The 19,488-nt window shown below is 41.2% G+C and overlaps 1 non-coding gene across 1 annotated transcript; it reads left to right on the plus strand.

The window, feature by feature from the left end:
• The first annotated feature begins 19,115 nt into the window (after positions 1-19,115).
• LOC122314541 lies at positions 19,116-19,222 on the plus strand. The gene has a single exon (XR_006243762.1). It is a non-coding gene; the product is annotated as a small nucleolar RNA R71 (small nucleolar RNA).
• The last annotated feature ends 266 nt before the right edge of the window (positions 19,223-19,488 follow it).

The following is a 19,488-nucleotide window of genomic DNA, read 5'->3' on the forward strand; positions in this document are numbered from 1 at the left end:
GAAAAAGGGGTTTGAGAAAGTAGAATGAAGGACGAAAATCCTGACAAAGCCCAAGGCCCCCGAGAAGCCTGAGAAAGCCTTTCACAGCAAAAGAAGGGAAGAAGCCCTCAAGTGGGGACCAAGGCCATACTTCGAACTACCTACCCTTGCCATCGATGAAGCCAACCACCCCACCACCCACGGGGACGATGACTGAAGCGTGGTTCGTCGCTATTGTAAGTACCACAGGTCCACCTCTCACAACACTGAGCATTATCTTTCTCAGTAAGAGGAAAGAGAGCACACGGAACAAACTAAGCTACGACACCCACCTTTTCAGAGGCAAGACAAGAGAAGAAGAGAGAGATCAAGGGACAGAAGCTCAGGTTGAGCCAACCAACGCTGGAGGGAGGAAATTCGGCGTAGACGATTGCTAGAACGACAGCAGCCGCGCAATTGTCCCTGCTCGCCACCATGGCAGGGCCCTCATATGGGAGAAATCCTGACAATTGTCAGAGGCACCACATCCTCCAGCAGGAAGGCCCATGCGCTGTAGCTCGGTATCATGAGGTGTATTCAGTAGAACACCGCTCAACCAAGCATTGAAAAAGTGATCCAACCCCGAATTGTCTCCTTTGGGGAGAGCGATGAAGAAGGGGTGGCTAACTTCACTGCCCGAGGGATTCTCGTCAACAACGGTAGCTCCGCGTCCATCTTGTTTTGGGAGGCTTTCACCTGGATGGGAATTGATGCAGCATGAGTACAACCTTCCTCAACATCACTAAAGGGATTCTCTGGGGATATGGTGCACCTCGAGGGGACCATCATGTTGTCGGTCCTTGTGGAAAATGCCCCTTGCACTACCGCCATCATGGTCGACTTCCTCGTAGTAAAGGCCCCGTCATCCTACAAAGCCATCATAGGCAAACCAACCCTCAATAGCCTGCAGGCGATCACCTCGACCTACCACCTTAAAATGAGATTTTTGACTCCAAGGGGTGTGGGTGAAATTTGAGGGGAACAAGTCACTGGACGGGAGTGTTATGTCCAGGAGCTCAAAACCCCATGTAGGCCTTAGCCCTTGGCTCTTCCTGCTAGGCTCGTGGGGGAGGAAGGGGAGACAAGAAGGGGGAATGCAGGGTTCCAAAAGCAGAGGCATGGTAGAGAGGGGCTCCGAGGATCTCACTCTCTTCACTGTCACCTTTCTAAATTTCATCTGCTGCTGTAAATTTTCACTGGTTAATGAAAAGATTTCATTTTTTCAAGAAGCTATACTACATTTTCCTCATAAAAACATGATGACCACTTAACAAAGTAAACAATCGACAACAACTTCAACGCGCGACATTTACCTTCCCCGTGATGTTAACAGACGGGAGTGGGTTTAGTAACAAACTATCAGAATAACTTACCTCTCCACGGGGTCAAAAGGGAAGGCTAAGTCAAAGGCCGCCTAATCCCTCCCTCGGTAGAGAGTGGGTCATTCCCCTAAGCGGCTCGAATACTTACCCCTACCCCTAAAGCGACGAAGAGCGGCCAACAATATTGCTGCTTGAAGAAGTTACCTCCCCGCGGGATATAAGAGGGATGAGCACAAAGCTAAAAGCAGCTTAAACCCTCTCCTATGGGGAATTGCTGGTCTACTCTTGGCAGCCTGAAGACAAAGACTACCTTCCTTGTACATGTAAATAGGTGGGAGCGTGTTCAATCATAAACTGTCTGAAAAAATTACCTCTTCGCAGGCTTAAAAGGGAAGGCAAAGCAGAAGGCTGCCCAATCCCTCCCGTGGTAGAGAGCAGGTCGTGCGCCCCCTCCCCCCCCCCCCCCCCCCCCCCAAGTGGCTCTAATAACTTACCCTGACCTCTACCACAATGAAGAGTGGGCCCAGTACTAGTCTGGCTCAAATCTTACATTTCCTGTGATATTAATGGGCGGTCGTGGGTCCACTCGCAAACTACTTGAATAACTTATCTCTTCACAGGGTCAAAAGGGAAGGCTAATGTTGAGCCTAAACTTTGACTCAAACTAGTAAACCAAAAATTTAGTGCAGTTTTACCTGCAAGTATACAGGTGTTGTAGTACCTAACAAGGTGGAATCCATAGAGATTGACTTATGTGATGAAGAAAATAAACTTAAACAATGAAAACAAATCACTAAAAGAAATGTGCAATTGAATAGAAGAGAAAATTACTAAGATGACGATTTTTAAATTAACAGAATAAAACTAAAATGATAAAATAAATTGATATGGAGAAAGACTAAGGTTTCGAGAATTCGTCTAATAATTTAGAATATTGTTTTTGATCGATTTACTTTAATTAAATTAGAAATGACCCCGTTTAACTGGAAGATTTAACATTTAAGGTCAAGAAAAATAGTTACTAATGATTAAGCATGAATGATTGATGGTTGAAACATTCACAAATTTATTAGAATATCACATATTTTTTTCAAGCATTCATTGTATTCAAAAATCACAATGAATCAAGATAAATATATAAATAATCAAAATATTCAATAATAAAACCATTCAATTGGTTAAACTTACAATATAAATTCCAATGTTAACCTAAAAACAATGTCTAAATCATTAAATTTCACCTCTAATCTTAGTACAAAAATTTAGCCAACCATTCATCAAATGAGTCATGGAAATCAAATAAATATTCTCCGTGATAAAACTAAAATAAAACACAAGAAAACACTAGAAAATAATCTAGACAAGAGGACAAAAGTGAAGAGAAAATACAACCCAAAAGGAATCCCCTGCGTCTCGCTCAAAAGCCACATTCGAAAAATTAAAACTAGTGTCAAATGAATGTCCAATTCATCCAAAACCAGAAGCTCTCTTCAGCTTTTCCCTTCATTCCCAATGTGCCTTTCCACTGTAGTGCATCTCTAGTTTTTCCTCCAGCTCTCGTGTAAATCTCTAGAAAAAAAAAAATAATGCTCTCCTACTTTTTCATTCTGCTCTCAGCAAGGAAGAAAGCCCTCTCCCAACCCAAGTCCAGTCTTTCATTTTATCCCAGCGTACCCCCTTTCCGTCTCCAACCGAGAGAGGAATAAAAATCTAATCCCTAGCTAGCCTTCATATCTCTCTCTCCCCCTCTCTAAACTAAAACCCCAATCTCAAAAGCTCCTCATAGCGTCCTCCCAGCCAGTCCGTTCTTCTCTTCTTTCATTTTTCATTTTAGGTTTCTGCTGTTCCCCCAGTCCGTAGCTCTCCTTCCTCTATTTTTTTTTCTCTAGTCTCTCCCCACATCCAAACAAACCCACCCCCAGTGTTTCATCTTGAAAGTAAAAATGAAAAAAAAAAAAAATCCCTTCCAAAAATAGACTTCCCACATCCTCCCTTTTTTTTTTTTGCCAAAAACTCCACAGCTGCACCAGACGTGCTCTTTGTAACTTTCGTAAAACCAAAGCTTCTCAGCCCTTCCATCTCCCAGACATTCCACTCCACTATCCTGCATCTCTCTCTGCAATCCAAAATAAATAAATCCCTCAGCCAGAGAAAAGAAACTCCCCAAAGTCCGTGTGACAGTTGTGATGACCCGCTTTTGAGTGTATTTTCGCTGAAATAATTGTTTTTATTTTAATTAATATATTAGTTTAATTATTGTAATTTAATTGCATTTTAAAATTGGTTTTTAATTTATTTGATGTTGTGTTTTATTTCTTTAAGTTGTTTTGTGGTTTTTAATCCCTTTTCGGCAGTTTGTTTTGTTTTCCCGGAGTGAGGATTGGACCTCATTTCTTTTTGCATCTTTTTTTTCTTTTTTCTCTTTTTCCTTTTTTTCTTTTTCCCTTCTTTTCTTTTTCCTTTATTTTTCTTTTTTTTCTTTTTTTTTTTCTCTTTTTCCTCCTGCTTTCCCGCTCGAGCACCCCCCGGCCTCTCTCTCTCTTCTCTCTCCTCACCCACGGCCGGACTCCTCTCACCGTCGACCCAGCGCCGTCCGGCCACCGTGGTCGACACCACCCCCACCATCCTCTTCGTCTCCCTCCAGCGCACCACCCCTCCGAACCTCAGCCCCATCCGGCCGGCCGTTTGGCCGGAAAACGCCCAACAAAGCCGCACGGTTTTGGCCTCGATCCGCCGCCGTCGCTCCACCTCCGGCCACCATTTCTTCACCACTTCATCACCGGTCCCTTGCCGTCCTAACCCACCCATTTCCGGCCTTCAACGACCACCGGAACAGCTCCTACGAGCTTGCTTTCCGTTTTGGGTGATCCAGCCTCCCACCGTCGTTTCTGCCGCCACCCACGGCCAACCACCACTTCCAATAGCTTCACAACCATCCCTAGACCATTCCCTATCAATTTTGTGTCCTAGTTTGTCCCCGTTCAAAAGTGAGTTTTTCACAACCCACGGCTACAGTGAATTTTCACTGTGACGTTGCTTTTCCGGCGCCGTTCGCAACGCCGCGTGTTTTCTAAAATTGCCATATAGCGCTGTAAGTATTTTCCAAACCCTATTTTCAGATTTAAATATATATTGCTCTTTCAATTAATTAATTTGCTGGTTGGTTGATTCCGAACTGAGTCCAAGGAGTTCGGGGGTCGGATGGATGGAGGACGGAGTTGCTTGATTTATTGTTTTATGATTGGTTATTTGTTTTGTGCGTTGATAATTGCATCTGCATGGGGCATGCACGTGTATTTTATTTTATTTGAGAAACCCCATTTTGCTGGCGTGATTGGACTTTCGGGTGCGTGTGTCTCACGAGCCCAAGCCGGGATGGGTTATTATCTCGGTGGAGCTCCTCTGGTCACTCGGGAGTGGATAATACTGAGTGACGTCCCCTGAGTTGTCGCTGGGCGACGACGGGAGCGGGGCTAGAGGATGGCCCGGCCAGGTACGCGCGGGGCGCGAGTGTGGGCATCGCTCTACTCACCGACTCCGTGGCCCTTCGCTGGCGAGGGCTAGAGGATGGCCTGGCCAGGTACGCGCGGGGCGCGAGTCTGGGCATCGCTCGTTTAGGTGTCACATGCGCGGTCCTTACCTGCGGTGTGGCACATAGCCAGGGTGTGCGGATGATCCCTAGGGGAGATCATGGTGCATGCATAACCGGTGTGTTTTTATGGTTTTCGGATGCGGGCCATTTTCTGGGAAAATGGCGAGTTTTGGTTTTGAGGCTTTTGATCCATTTTCGGGGAAAATGGTGGTTTGGGCCATTGTCTGGGATAATGGCGAGACGTGGTTTTTAAGAATATGTTTTTATTGGGCCAAATGAGTTTTTTTTTGGCGTGCGTGGTAAAAATGTGGTTTTGCGGGGCATGTGCATTGGTTTTTCTTGCATCCATGTTGTTTGAGTTCTATGTGTTTTTATCTGGTGGTGTTTGGGTTTTACTTACCTGCGGTACCATTTTTGGTTCCGTAGCTTTTGGTGCAGAGTTCGAGGAGGAGGAGGAGGATGAGGCTGAGCCCGAGGATGTGGCTCTGCCGGGTTGCTGATGTTATGCTTTGCGTTTGATATTTTATTATATGTGTGTTTTGTAATATTTTATTTATGTACGTTTTAAACAGCTTGTATTACGTTGAGAACAATTCTGGTACTTAGTTATGACTTTTGTATTCCGCTGCGTGTTATTCCGTGCACATTGTTGTTTCTGCACACACTTGGCACCGACGATGGGATGGTGACCCGGGTTGTCACCATCCGGACGTCTCGATTTCCCCGTGTTCGGGCTTGGGGATTTGGGGGTGTCTCAACAGTGCCCTCCATAAATCACTCCTCTAATCTCTCTCCAAAACCTGCTACGTGACCCCTCGTAAGTCTGTGTTGCATCCCAGCCCAGAAGGAAAGAGCTCCAAAATGGTTTTCTTCCCTCCGTAAGCTTGGCTAGAGTTTGCTCTCTGTTACTTTCCTTCTTTGTGCCAGTCTGTCCCTTCCATAAATTACTCCCCCCCAGTCCATAAGTCATCCCAAAAAAGAAACCTCTCCCTCTGAAATAATCCTTTCCTCCTAGCGCAACATTATTTTCTAGTTTTCGTATGGTTCCCATGCATTTTCTGAGAGTCCAATGGAGGCCTTTTCCTTTTCTACACTTCATCCAAGATTTTCACTTCGTCTAAAGCAAAAAACTATCTCGTTGCCCTGTGCATATGAGGAAATATTTTTCAATTAAATCACAGGTTATAAAAATTAAGCATAAACATGATATTAATCAATTAAAAATCACAACTTGTATTTATGCTTATTAACCATTTTTTCTATCTAAAACCAATAATAATGTCGTGAACTAATTAAAATGTATTAGTTCTAAAAGTATGAAATATGTAATATTTCAACTCAATCACAGCCAAAGGTAGCCCAATCCTTTCTACGGGAGAGAGCAGGTCATGCCCTCCCCTAGTGGCCTGAATACTTACCCCAACCCCCATCGCAGCTGTCTGAACTTACCTTCCTATGAGGTACCATAGGGATGGATGTAATGTCGAAGGTAGCTTTATTCCTCTCGCAGAGAACTACAGGCCAGTCCTCAGCTGCCCGAAAGAGAAGCTGAAGCTACCTTTGTTGTAGGCATCAACAAGTGGGAGGGGATTCAATAAGAAAATTGCCTGAGGTTGCCTCATCCCTCCCGCGAGGAGAGAGCGGGTCCAGCCCTTCAGGCGAACACTTACCCTGACCTCTAGCTTGGCTTAAATCTTACCTTTCCCTACTGTATCAATGAGTGGGAGCGGCTCTAGTAACAAAATTGCCTAAAAAACTTACCTCTCTATAGGGTTAAAAGGAAGGGCTTAGTTGAAGGCCGTCGAACCCCTCCACTAGAAGAGGGCAAGTCTTGCCCCCTGGCGGCCCGAATACTTACCCCGGCTTCCATTGTAGTGAGAGAGCGAGCAATTTTACAACGTCGCCCAAAGAAGTTACCTTCTTGGAGGAATAAAAAAGGTGGGCTAACTGGAGGCACCGTGACCTCTCCACGATGGAGTGTGAGTAGGTCCTTTGACTGCTCAACGTTAAGCATCGGTTGCAAGAACAAGATTGTGGGATATGATGAAAAGATGTTTGGCGAATAAAAGCCACAATTTTCAATACTAGGAGGGTGAACCACGATGTTCGAGAAGGCAATGCTCCCCGGGCCCCAGCGTCGCTGGGTGCCAACCCCTAAGGGGTCAAGCCAACAAAAAAGAAAAGCACAACAGAAGCCAAATCCCTTTAGCGGTAAAGAGCGGGTCACGCCCCCTCGGAGGCCTGAATACTTACCCGACCCCCATTGTGGCAAAGAGTGGTCGGCTGCGTTGCTATTTGAACTTACCTTCCTGTAGGGTACCATAGGGATGCATGTAATGCTGAAGGCTACTTTATCCCTCTCGCAGAGAAGTGCTGGCTAGTCCTCAGCTGCTCGAAAGAAAAGTCGAAGATACCTTCCTCGTTGGCGTCAATAGGTGGGGGTGGGTTTAGTAACAAAACTACCCGAACACTTACCTCCACACAAGGTTCAAAAGGATGGGTACACCAAAGGCTGCCTCATCCCCCCCGCGAAGAGAAAGCGGGTCCAGCCCTCTGGGCGACCTCAACACTTATCGCAACCTCCGTTGCAAACGAAGAGTGGGCTAAGCTCCAGCTTGGCACAAATCTTACCTTTCCCTGAGGTATCAAAGAGTGGGAGTGAGTCCAGAAACAAAACTGCTCGAATAACTTACCTCTTTGTGGGTTTAAAAGGGAGGGCTAAACCAAAGGCTGCCTAACCCTTTCTGCAGAAGAGAGCGGGTCCTACCCCCCGAGCAGCCCGAACACTTACCCCGGCTCCCATCTCAGGGAGGGAGTGGACCACCTTACAATGTTGCCCAAAGAAGTTACCTCCTCGGGGGAATCAAAGAGGCAGGTTGACTTGAGGCACCCCAAGCTCTCCCCGATGGAGTGTGGGTAGGTCCTTTGGCCACCTGATGTTAAGCATCGATCGCGACAACAAGATCGTGTGCTATGATGGAAAGATGTCCGGTGAATGAAGGTTCTACAAACAGAGGGCCGGCGGCTTATGGGGCCACGATAGCCATAAATTTTTAATACCAAGAGGGTGAACCATGATGTTTAGGAAGGCCGCACTCCCCTAGTGGAGCTGGGTGGCAAACTCCCCTAGGGGTCAAGCCAACAAAAAGGAAAAGCACAACAGAAGCATGAGAAGAGGGCGGGAAGATATCTAAAGCCAGTAGCGTGAAAGCAAATAAATTTTATTAAAGGTAACAGGTTACAACTTAAAGCTTCACAACAAAGAAAGACAAACTACAACTTAAAGTTCCAAAACAAAGAATGACAGATTGCAACCTAAAGTCTCAAGACCAAAAGCGATTGGCTAGGGACACCGACTAGCAAGGTAAGGACCAGACCTGATCATATCTTGCTAAAGGCTAGAAGTCGACGACCCTATCAATTGCTCTTGACTATCAAGCTGATCAAAGGATGCATTGCGGTGAAGTGTCATCCAAGAGTACCACTTTCTGGCGAAAGTAACAAATAGAGATCTCTATCACTACGATGAACCAACAACATCTATGAGAAAGCCTCCTGCTACACCTCAACTTGAGATCGCTTGAAAGAAAATCAACTGAAAAACAACATGAAGGGAGAAGACGCCAAGAATCGAAACATCTTAGAATTAATTTCTATGTTGAGAGTGACCGAGAAGATGAGGTGGTTCAACTGAGTCAAAGAGAGTCCCCACAAATGCCCTAGCGAAGTCCCGAAGCTTGAAGAAAGAGAATGTATTTCTATACGAACGCGCCCCCCAAAATGAGGGAAATGAAGAAAGAGAATCCACTTCTGCGAAATAAAGATGAACAAGTTGCAGCCACCTGCGAACCAAGCTCCGCTAGGTCAAGAAGGGGAAAACCGTGAAGCATTCCGATGCACAGAAGACGAAGCATGGCAACACCTAGAAAACCAAGGCACAAAGGATCTACACAGAACAAAGGATGGAGAAGAAGGAGGAAGAGGAGGCCTTATAAAAGCAAACGTGATAGTTGAAATTCAGGAGTTGGTCCCACATGCTTGATCTGATCTACATAGAGCACACGAAATGACGTGTGTAGGAGTGAACGGTGCAAAACTGCAAGTGCACAGTATCGTAGTTTTATAATAAAGTGATAAGAAGAGTATCGTCCTTAGGGATTGGTACCTTACTTTTGCCAAATACCAAAATTATACTAATCTCAATTTTATCTAGAAGAATCACTAAGATTTTTGTAGCTGCCAATTAAACTAAGATCAACTCAGAGAGTAATACACAAATGAAATAAAACTGACGTTCGAAGATCAAATTAATAGGAAAGAAAACTTCTAGGAAATCGATTTCATCTAATTCTTCACTATGCTTTTCTCATCCAGCTAACTTAATTTAATTCTTTTTGTTCATTAGCAAATCTCTAATCCATCCAACAGCCTCTTTCGATAGTCAATTGGAAATTATTCTTGTTCATCAATTCACATAAGAATATGCAAATTAATAAAGCAAGAAAGCAATAAGACCAATGATTTAATTACTACATAGGTTCATACAAGTCTTTCGATCTCTATACTTACCTATGCTGAGATATTCAAGATCTACCCTATGATTCCCTCTTTCGATAGCAAATCACAAGATTAAATATCATCTAATCAATGGCCAGTTAATTAGAAGTAATAAACTCAGAATAAATCAGATAAACAAAGAGAGAATTGCCTTAAATTAGCATAGACAATCAAGCATAGTTCGAAAATAGGTTACATCATTTTCCTAGAATGAATAAAATTTAGCTCATGCTAGAAATGGAATTCAACATAAACGAATTCACCATAATTGATCTGAGAAGATTGGAAGAAAATAAACGCTGAAAAATACTCCTCGAGCTCACTGTCGAGCGGCCAAGGAAACGATTCAATGCTTTTCTCCCGTCTGTGCTCGTGTATGATTCCAACGTATGTGCAATAATTGGAATTCCCTCTCCAAAAACAAATGAATTGAATCCCTCTAGCTGTCTTTTTCAGTCCCAAAAGGTGTTCTCCAGTCAAAACGTACGGCCATAGAGTGAAAAATCCATTTTATATCGTCTGACGGCGGAAGACCCTAGATCTGTCAAAATACGATGTTCGCTCGAGCGGGGTGTCGAGCTCACGTTGAGCGTTCGACTCTGTCTGATTTCGTTCGAGCGGCCAATGTCTCCACTCGAGTGATCTTGGTTTTTCAGCAACCCGCTCGAGCTCCCTGTCGAGCGACAGTCGAGCGTTTGAATCTGCCTGAATTCGCTCGAGCGGCCAAAAGCCTCCGCTCGAGCGAACTTGTAAAATCTGCAATACGAAATTTTTTGCAAGTCATCAAATACCCCCAAACTTACAACTTTGTTTGTACTCAAACAAAAAGAAAAGCAAATGATAGTTTAGGCAATATCAACTCGACCCGAAAGAAAAGTATCATCACTCACCAAGCTTTTATGAATTTAGATTTCATCTCTAGTATCTTACTCTTTTAACGTCAAAGATAGTAAGAAAATCAATCAAAAATTTTTGCAATTTGTCAAGCAAGAGTTAGGCGTTTACTTCAACCTAAAGCTAAGACCTTGAGTGTGTGTGTGATATAGTCAATTTAACCTCAACCCACCTGCAAACTCAGATAAAAGTAGAATGATGAAGCACTAAAACTGCATGATTAAGTTACTTAAGTGAATAAATTGTTTAATAAAAAATTATTTAAGTACTTAATTATGCAATAGATCACAATACTTGAGTCAATTGATAAATTCTGGTATTTTTGTGTTTAAAAAGATTTATAATACAATTGTTTCACATGACAATAAATATTTCATTTTTATTCCTCTCATAACAGGGGTAGTTTGGGCAATACACAACAAAGATATCATTCAAGTGTGAATGTACACGTGCTAACCATTGCAAGGCATGCAACACACATGCAATACACGTGCAACATGAGCTGCACATTTGCTGTGAATTGTATAATAAAATGACAGCACACACTCGGCATGCTGGAGCATATCACGTTGAGCAGCAGAGGAACGGAGGCTACAGCAGGAGAAGAAATGGACATAGCATGTTGCAGAAAAATGCACACATGCAGACCAGCCTTCGGACAGCACCCACACCTATTCACACATGCAGTAAACATGCAGACTAGTAAACATGCAGGACAACACATAACCTGGACGTTGCAGACGTTGTACAGCAGCAAAACAAACTCACTTGGGCACCACATGGACAGCACACAGCTGGACTCACACCAGCTCACACATGCAGAAAAGTGACACGGCCGGACCACAACAGCTCACACATGCAGGACAGCAGATTTGTTCTTCTTTTTCGAGTAGATGAACGTGCAACAACAAACCCACATGGACAACACACATGCAGCATCATTTGGACCACAACAACTCACACATGCATCATCACGTTGGACACTCGGACATGCAGTAGGTCAGCAGAAGAAAAAAAGAAGCAGCTGGCCCTCAACTATGACAGAGCTGGACTTCACTCAAAGAAACACATGCTGGAGTGCTTTTTGGTTCTACACCTGGGAAACACTCGGACGTGCAGCAACAGCAGGAGATCAGTATTTATTTAGCTGGAGGCAGCAACACAAAACATGCAGTTTTTACTTATTTTCTTTTCGTTTAGAAGCTAGCGGCAACAACAGCTTGTTTTTAGCTTTGAGTTTTATTTTATTTTCTTTTCTTTTGATTTAGAGACAGGCTTTCTTTCATTTTTCATTCGGCTACTGCAGTAGCTAAGCTGGGAGTTTGATTTCATTTCTTTGCTTTCAGACCGTGAGGGGCAGTTTTTCTTTTTTTTAGACTTCACCTGGTTTTCGTTTAGCAGCAGAGTAGACTAGTAAAAAAGTTTATTCATTTTCTCTTCTTTTTCATTTGGACGGAAGGCAGTTTTAGTTTTTTTTCTTCTTGTTCTTTTTTTTGTTCTTTTCGTTTACGCTAGCTAGACCTCAAGACTGAACTCTCTATTTTTTTGGTTCATTTTCTGTTTTTGCTGGGACGGAACTCTGTCTCTTGCTCGGCAGCTTCTTCTACCTTTCATTCAGCTGGTTATTTGTTTTCTTTTTCTACTTTTATTTTTCAGGCTGAGGTTTACAGATCCGGGAGAACTCACTCTTGTTTTTATTTGTTTTTATTTCGTTTCTTGTGACGGCTGTTTCAACCTCTACTTCCCATTCTCTTTGGATTAGACTTTTATTTATGGATTCATTTCATTTGGTCTGTTAGTGGATTTGGCTTGTTGTTATTTTCATTTCCTTTGGGCAGCGTTAAGCTTCATTTAATTTTCTTAAGTTTTATTCATTTATTTAGTTTTGATTTGTTTTATTTCTTTGAGCTTTGACCGTTTGAACTGCTCGGTATTTTATAGATCATCTATTTTGCATTTTAAGATTTATTCTATGTTAGTATTTTCTTTAATTTTTAATATGAGTTTACTTAGATTACTTTTTATTGCTAGAAATATCATGTGTAGCTAATTTTTAGAAACTTGGGTTGTGGAATGAGATTTAATTTATTTTGGATTCTAGATCGATGCAATATTTTGTTGATAATTGTTGATTTCACTATGTTACTAGTCGGATTTAAATTGAAAATAGATTGCGGCTCTTGCTCTTGTTTTGTTGTTGACGTAAGGCACAACAAAAGCTTGAAAACTATCAAGACTTCTCTCAGTTGTTTGTTAATGTGTGTTTGACTAGTAAAGTAGAGAATCTCTTAGGAAAATATTGCAAAACTTGAGCTTAACTTTTTATCTTTCGATTAGCACTGCCTTGATTGGACTGTTAATCGAGAAAATTATCTAGAATCCGAAATAAAGAGAGTCTCATACCCAACCCAAGTGTTCGTTAATTTGTTTTTTTTTAGAAACTCTAATTTCAAATTCGATTATCTTTTTGCATTGCATTTGAATTTTATTTTCATCACTCATACTTGATTCATTTGTTACTCACAAATCTCCTATACGCTTTGATAACCCATTGTCCCTGTGGAATACGATTTTGGACTTATCCTTGATACAACTTGACACTTCTACATTTGGAAGCACATTCGACCACGAGTCATAGAACAACCAAAATCAGAAGAATTCTCTTAAAACTTAACCCCATAAGTCCAATTTTCAGAAATCCTCTCCACTAATGTAGTCAACACCAAAATCAGAGATCAAAAGGTCTTTAATAAGGTTGTAATGATAGGCCACAGGGTGAGGGTTAAGAAAGAACTGGATATGGAAAATCAAAACAAGCTGGAAAAATACTTAGTGAAAAGAACACTAAAAGAGATATCCACATGATTCAAATCATAGCTCTTTCTTGGCAATATGCTCATACTTGTGGCATTATTATTGCTGTAATCACTGATACAATACCAACAATTCCCTTAACAAAATCTGAGGTAATTCACACTCCGCTTAGCGATTTTTTATTTTATTTTATTTTTTTTTCAGTCACTTCCTTTTTTCTTCTTCTTCTTCTTTGATCAAACAAAGCAAACATAATACGGTTCATCTGAAACAAATTTTCTCTTTTAAATGTACTCTCCACCAAAGTATTTTCTCAAACTATCAAAGGTAGATTCATTGTTTTTCAGGCTTAGAGCGGGCATGGTTTATGTAGTTCAAAGAACAAATAAAGGCTTATGAAGGCTCAAGAGGGTTGACTATGGAAACACACCATGTAATGATGGCATGATATTAAGGACGGCTGGGAAAGCTTTTTGGTTATGCCAAAGAAATGCCTAGATCATTTCTCTAATATTTGGTTTCAACTAGGATTTTGCCTCAAGGACCCATCAACGGATTCTAGAGCAAAGCAAAATCAAACTTCCCTCTTTCAATTAATTCAACTTCTTCTCTTCATAAGCAAAATAGAATAAGAGAAAAACGACTATGTGCTCAATTATGTTCAAGGTCAAAGATTTAAACCAAAGTACCCACAAAACTCCACTTGACATAAAAGAAATTTTTGAAAATTTTTCTCAAAACCATCTTCAATCACAAATTTCAGAGTCATAGAGAATTCAATCTTACTCCAATGCATGCTTGGTAAGAGAATCAAACAACCCATCAACAACCCAAGACTTGAAAACAAAAGGATCAAATGCATATAGGAGTTTACACCCCCAAACTTAAACTAAACAATGTCCTCATTGTAATGCAAAAGTAACAAGGATTGAAGAAATAAAAGGAACTTCCTTGGTTGCATGATGAATCTTCCGTAGTTTAAAATTTTTTTTCAGCTCTTTATTCATGCTAAATAAACCTGCATCAAAAACCAATTTATTAAAACTAAATAAATAAAGATAATAAAATAAATGAAAGAATGAAATAAAGATCTATGGTTTGCCTCTCATAAGCGCTTGTTTTAAAGTTTAAAGCCAGACTTTTCAATCATCATCAATTAGGATCTCCAAGAGGAATAAATGCATAGTTCCTCTCCATTTGTTCTCCATAGTAGTGCTTCAATCTCTGACCATTAACTCTGAAAATATTCCCTGTCTTGTCCTTCAAATCTACTGCTCCAAAAGAGGAAACCTCATGAATTGTATAAGTACCTGTCCATCTTGATTTTAACTTTCCTGGGAAGAGTTTGAGTCGTGAATTAAATAGTAAAACTTGTTGTCCTGGACCAAACTCTCGTCTAAGAATCTGTTTGTCATGCCACTTCTTCGTCCTTTCTTTATAGATCTTTGCATTTTCATATGCATCATTCCAGAACTCTTCCATCTCATTCAATTGAAGAAGTCGCTTTTCACCTGCTGCTTTCAAATCAAAGTTAAACTTTTTTACAGCCCAATAAGCTCTATGCTCCAACTCCATAGGAAGATGACATGCCTTTCCAAACACTAATCGGTATGGAGACATCCCGATAGGTGTTTTAAAGGCTGTACGGTATGCCCACAAAGCATCATCAAGCTTCTTCGCCCAATCCTTTCTATTGGTTTTGACCGTCTTTTTAAGGATGTTCTTAATTTCTCTATTTGAAATTTCAGTTTAGCCATTAGTTTGAGGATGGTAAGCAAGTGCTATCTTGTGCTTTATACCATATTTAGAAAGAAGATTTTCAAACAACTTGTTGCAAAAGTGAGTCCCTTCATCACTAATAATAGCTCGTGGAGTGCCAAATCTTGTGAATATATGCTTGTGCAGAAATTTGAGCACTACCTTTGCATCATTTGTTGTTGTAGCAATTGTTTCCACCCATTTTAACACATAGTCAACTGCTAATAAGATATAAGCAAAACCAAAAGAAGGAGGAAAAGGCCCCATAAAATCTATTCCCCAAATATCAAACAACTCAACTTCTAAGATACCTTTCAGTGGTAACTCATGACGCCTTGAAATATTTCCCATACGTTGGCACCGGTCACAAGTTTTCACCAAAGTGTAACTATCACGAAAAATAGAAGGCCAAAAGAATCCACTTTGAAGTACCTTAGCTGCTGTACGGGTGGCTCCAAAGTGTCCTCCATATGATGATGAATGGCAATGATGGAGGATGTCTTGCATCTCTTCTTCTGGCACACATCTTCTAATGATTTGATCAGAGCATCTTTTAAACAATAAAGGCTCATCCCAAAGATAATAATTCACATCATGCAAAAACTTCTTGCGTTGATGGTAAGTAAGATCAGGTGGTAAAACTTTACAAGCTAGGTAGTTAACAATATCAGCATACCACGGAAGCTTGATCTCACATGCAAACAACTGCTCATCAGGGAATGCCTCTTGGACCACTGACTCTGGTCTTTCTTCCTCTTGCTCTAACCGAGAGAGATGGTCAGCCACTAAATTTTCACTTCCTTTCTTGTCTCGAATCTCCAAATCAAATTCTTGAAGAAGTAGGATCCAACGAATTAGCCTAGGCTTAGCATCCTTCTTGCCAAACAAATAGCAAAGTGCTGCATGATCAATGAACACTATCACCTTTGTACCAATGAGGTAGGACCGAAATTTATCACAAGCAAACACCACAGCAAGCATCTCATTCTCAGTTGTCGTATAATTCAACTGAGCTTCATTCAATGTCCGGCTTGCATAATAGATGGCTCTAAACAGCTTGTCTCGCCTTTGCCCCAACACTGCTCCAATTGCAAAGTCACTTGCATCGCACATAACTTCAAAAGGTTGACTCCAATCAGGCACAATCACAATTGGTGCTGCAATTAATTTCTCCTTGAGTGCATTAAAGGCCTGCAAACAAACAATATCAAAGTCAAATGCATAATTTTTCTCAAGAAGATTACATAAAGGTTTAGAGAGTTTAGAAAAATCTTTGATAAATCTTCTATAAAATCCCACATGTCCCAGAAAATTTTTGATTCCCTTCACATTCTTTGGAGGTGGTAGTTTCTCTATGGTTGCAATTTTGGCTCGATCCACCTCAATTCCTTTAGATGACACTCTATGGCCAAGCACGATCCCTTCTTGAACCATGAAATGACACTTCTCCCAGTTCAGGACTAGATTCTTATCTTCACATCTCTGCAAAACAAGAGCTAAGTTATGCAAACAATGATCAAAAGATGTACCAAAAACTGAAAAATCATCCATGAAAACTTCCATTATATCTTCCACCATATCAGAAAAAATAGCCATCATGCAACATTGAAATGTCGCAGGGGCGTTGTACAATCCAAAGAGCATCCTCCTAAAAGCAAACGTTCCATAGGGGCATGTGAATGTAGGTTTCTCTTGATCTTCAGGAGCTATAGCAATCTGATTATACCCCAAATAACCATCCAAAAAACAATAGTAGGAGTACCCAGCCAATCGATCCAACATTTGGTCAATGAATGGAAGTGGAAAATGATCCTTCCTTGTTGCTTTATTCAACTTGCGGTAATCCATGCATACACGCCATCCCGTGACCATTCTTGTAGGAATGAACTCATTATTGTCATTTTTCACCACCGTCATTCCACCCTTCTTTGGTACAACTTGCACTGGACTTACCCATGAGCTGTCTGAAATAGCATAAATGATTCCAGCATTAAGAAGTTTCAAAATTTCAGCTCTCACTACTTCCTTCATTGCTGGATTTAATCTTCTTTGGTGCTCGATCGTTGGCTTGTAAAGCTCCTCCATTAAAATCTTGTGCATACAAATAGAGAGACTTATTCCTTTTATATTAGAAATAGTCCATCCCAAGGCTGTTTTATGCTCCCTCAATACACGCAGCAACTTTTCCTCTTCTTCGGGTGTGAGTGATGTAGCAAGAATCATTGGAAAGGTATCACTATCCCCCAAGAACGCATAGCGAAGATGCTCAGGTAATTGCTTCAACTCCGGAGTTGTATTTTTCTGTATCTTTTCTTTAGCATTTTCAGATTCAGCCTTTGGTACCACCGGCTCTAGCTTCCCCACTTCATTACTAAGTGATGTAACCTGCTACAATACTCCCAAAGTAAAAACATAGTGAAAAAATTCTTCACTAACAAAAGGCAAGTCAGATTCAAAAACAGCAGAATTATTAAAATCAAAAGCATGAGATGAAGTGGTGATACAGCGTTCTAGGTGATCGGATGGTATATCTTCTTGAAAGGCCTCTTCTACACATTGTTTAATGATATCTACCCGAAAGCAAGTACTTGGATCTTCTGGAAATTTCATGGCTTGGTAGATGTTGAACATAACTTCTTCCTTATTAACTCGCAATGTCAATTCACCCTTTTGAACATCAATCAAAACCCTTCCCGTAGCCAAGAATGGTCGGCCAAGAATTAGTGGGACTTCTTCATCTTCTTCCATGTCCAACACTACAAAATCAGCAGGAAAAATAAATTTATCCACCTTTACCAATATGTCTTCTATGATTCCACATGGATACTTGATGGATCGATCAGCTAGTTGCAAGGAAATTGTTGTGTGCTTCATCTCTCCAAGTCCTAATTTCCTGCATATAGAAAGTGGCATAAGATTAATGCTAGCACTAAGATCACATAAAACCCTATCAAAAAATGAATTCCCAATAGTGCAAGGCAAAGTGAAACTCCCCGGATCTTTTAATTTTTGAGGCAATTTCTTTTGAAGAATGGCACTGCATTCTTCAGAAAGCTTCACTGTTTCAAGCTCCTCCAATATTCTCTTCTTGAAAATGATGTCCTTCAGGAATTTGACATAGTTTGGCATTTGTTCCAACGCATCTACAAAAGGAATATTTATGTGAATTTTCTTAAAGATATCCAAAAAATTAGAAAATTGCTTATCTAATTTTTGCTTTTGAAAACGCTGAGGGTAAGGAAGTGGAGGAGCGAGAATAGGAGGATTGTCAGGAAATGAAATTGCTGGAGGCAAGTCAGTTTCATTGACAATCTTCTCTTCTTCTACTTGATTTTTTGCTTTGGCCATTGTTCGCAGCAGTAGGGGTGGACTTGCTCTCCTTTAATGGTGACCTCTCAATTTCTTTTCCACTCCTAAGTGTGATAGCCTTGCATTGTTCCTTTGGATTCACTTCAGTGTTGCTAGGAAAAACTCATTTTTGTTGGGCATTGATGGTCGTGGCTAGTTGCCCAACTTGCACTTCAAGATTCTTCATAGTGGCTCCCATGTTGCTACAATGAGTCTCAATGTTGTCCAACCATGAATCAGTCTTTTTAAACTTTGCATTGGTCTCCTGAACAAAGGAAACCATGGCATCCTCAAGTGACATCTTCTTCTCGCTTGGTTGGCTATCAAATCCTGGAGGATGTTGAGGTTGCAACACATTCTTTGTATTTCCATATGACAAATTCTCATGATTTCTAAGCCCTGGATGATAGTAATTTGGCATAGGATTACCACGATAATTGTAGTTCTGATTGTTGACATATTGAACTTGTTCCTGACTTGCTTCATTACTTGGAACTGTTATACTTGTAGATGCAACATATTCTATACTTTGTGGTATCCTTTGTGTTGTCAAGGTTGAAATTTGATGAGATAGAGTAGCTACTTGAGCTGAAAGGGCTGCTATCGGCTCCAATTCATGAATTCCAGCAACTTTCTTAGCCAAAGTTCTCTCAAGTGGCCATTGATAGTTGTTTGAGGCCATTTCTTCCAAAAGGGCAGTAGCACCCTCAGCTTTCTTTGACATCAAAGTGCCACCAGAAGCAGCATCAACTATAGTTCGAGTTTGTCCATTTAACCCGTTATAGAATATCTGAACTTGCAACCAATCTGGTAATCCATGTTGTGGGTAACGTCGAACCAAGTCTTTATACCTCTCCCACGCTTCATAGAGTGACTCAAAATCATTTTGCTTGAACTGGCCAATCTCACTCCTGAGTTGGGTTGTTTTTGCAGGAGGAAAGAATTTAGCAAGAAACCTCTCAGCCATGTCCTGCCAACTAATAATGCTTCCCGGTTGTAGAGATTGTAGCCAACCTCTAGCCTTGTCCCTCAAAGAAAAAGGAAACAATCTCAGTCTAATGGTGTCTTCAGGAACACCATTGATCTTCACAGTGTCGCAAATCTCCAAGAACATTGCCAAATGAATATTGGGATCATCCAGTGGCGATTCGCTGAATTGAGCCTGTTGCACCATGCTAATCAAAG

This window comes from Carya illinoinensis, chromosome 6, assembly GCF_018687715.1.
Source record: "Carya illinoinensis cultivar Pawnee chromosome 6, C.illinoinensisPawnee_v1, whole genome shotgun sequence".
In the NCBI taxonomy this organism is placed as follows: Eukaryota; Viridiplantae; Streptophyta; class Magnoliopsida; order Fagales; family Juglandaceae; genus Carya; species Carya illinoinensis.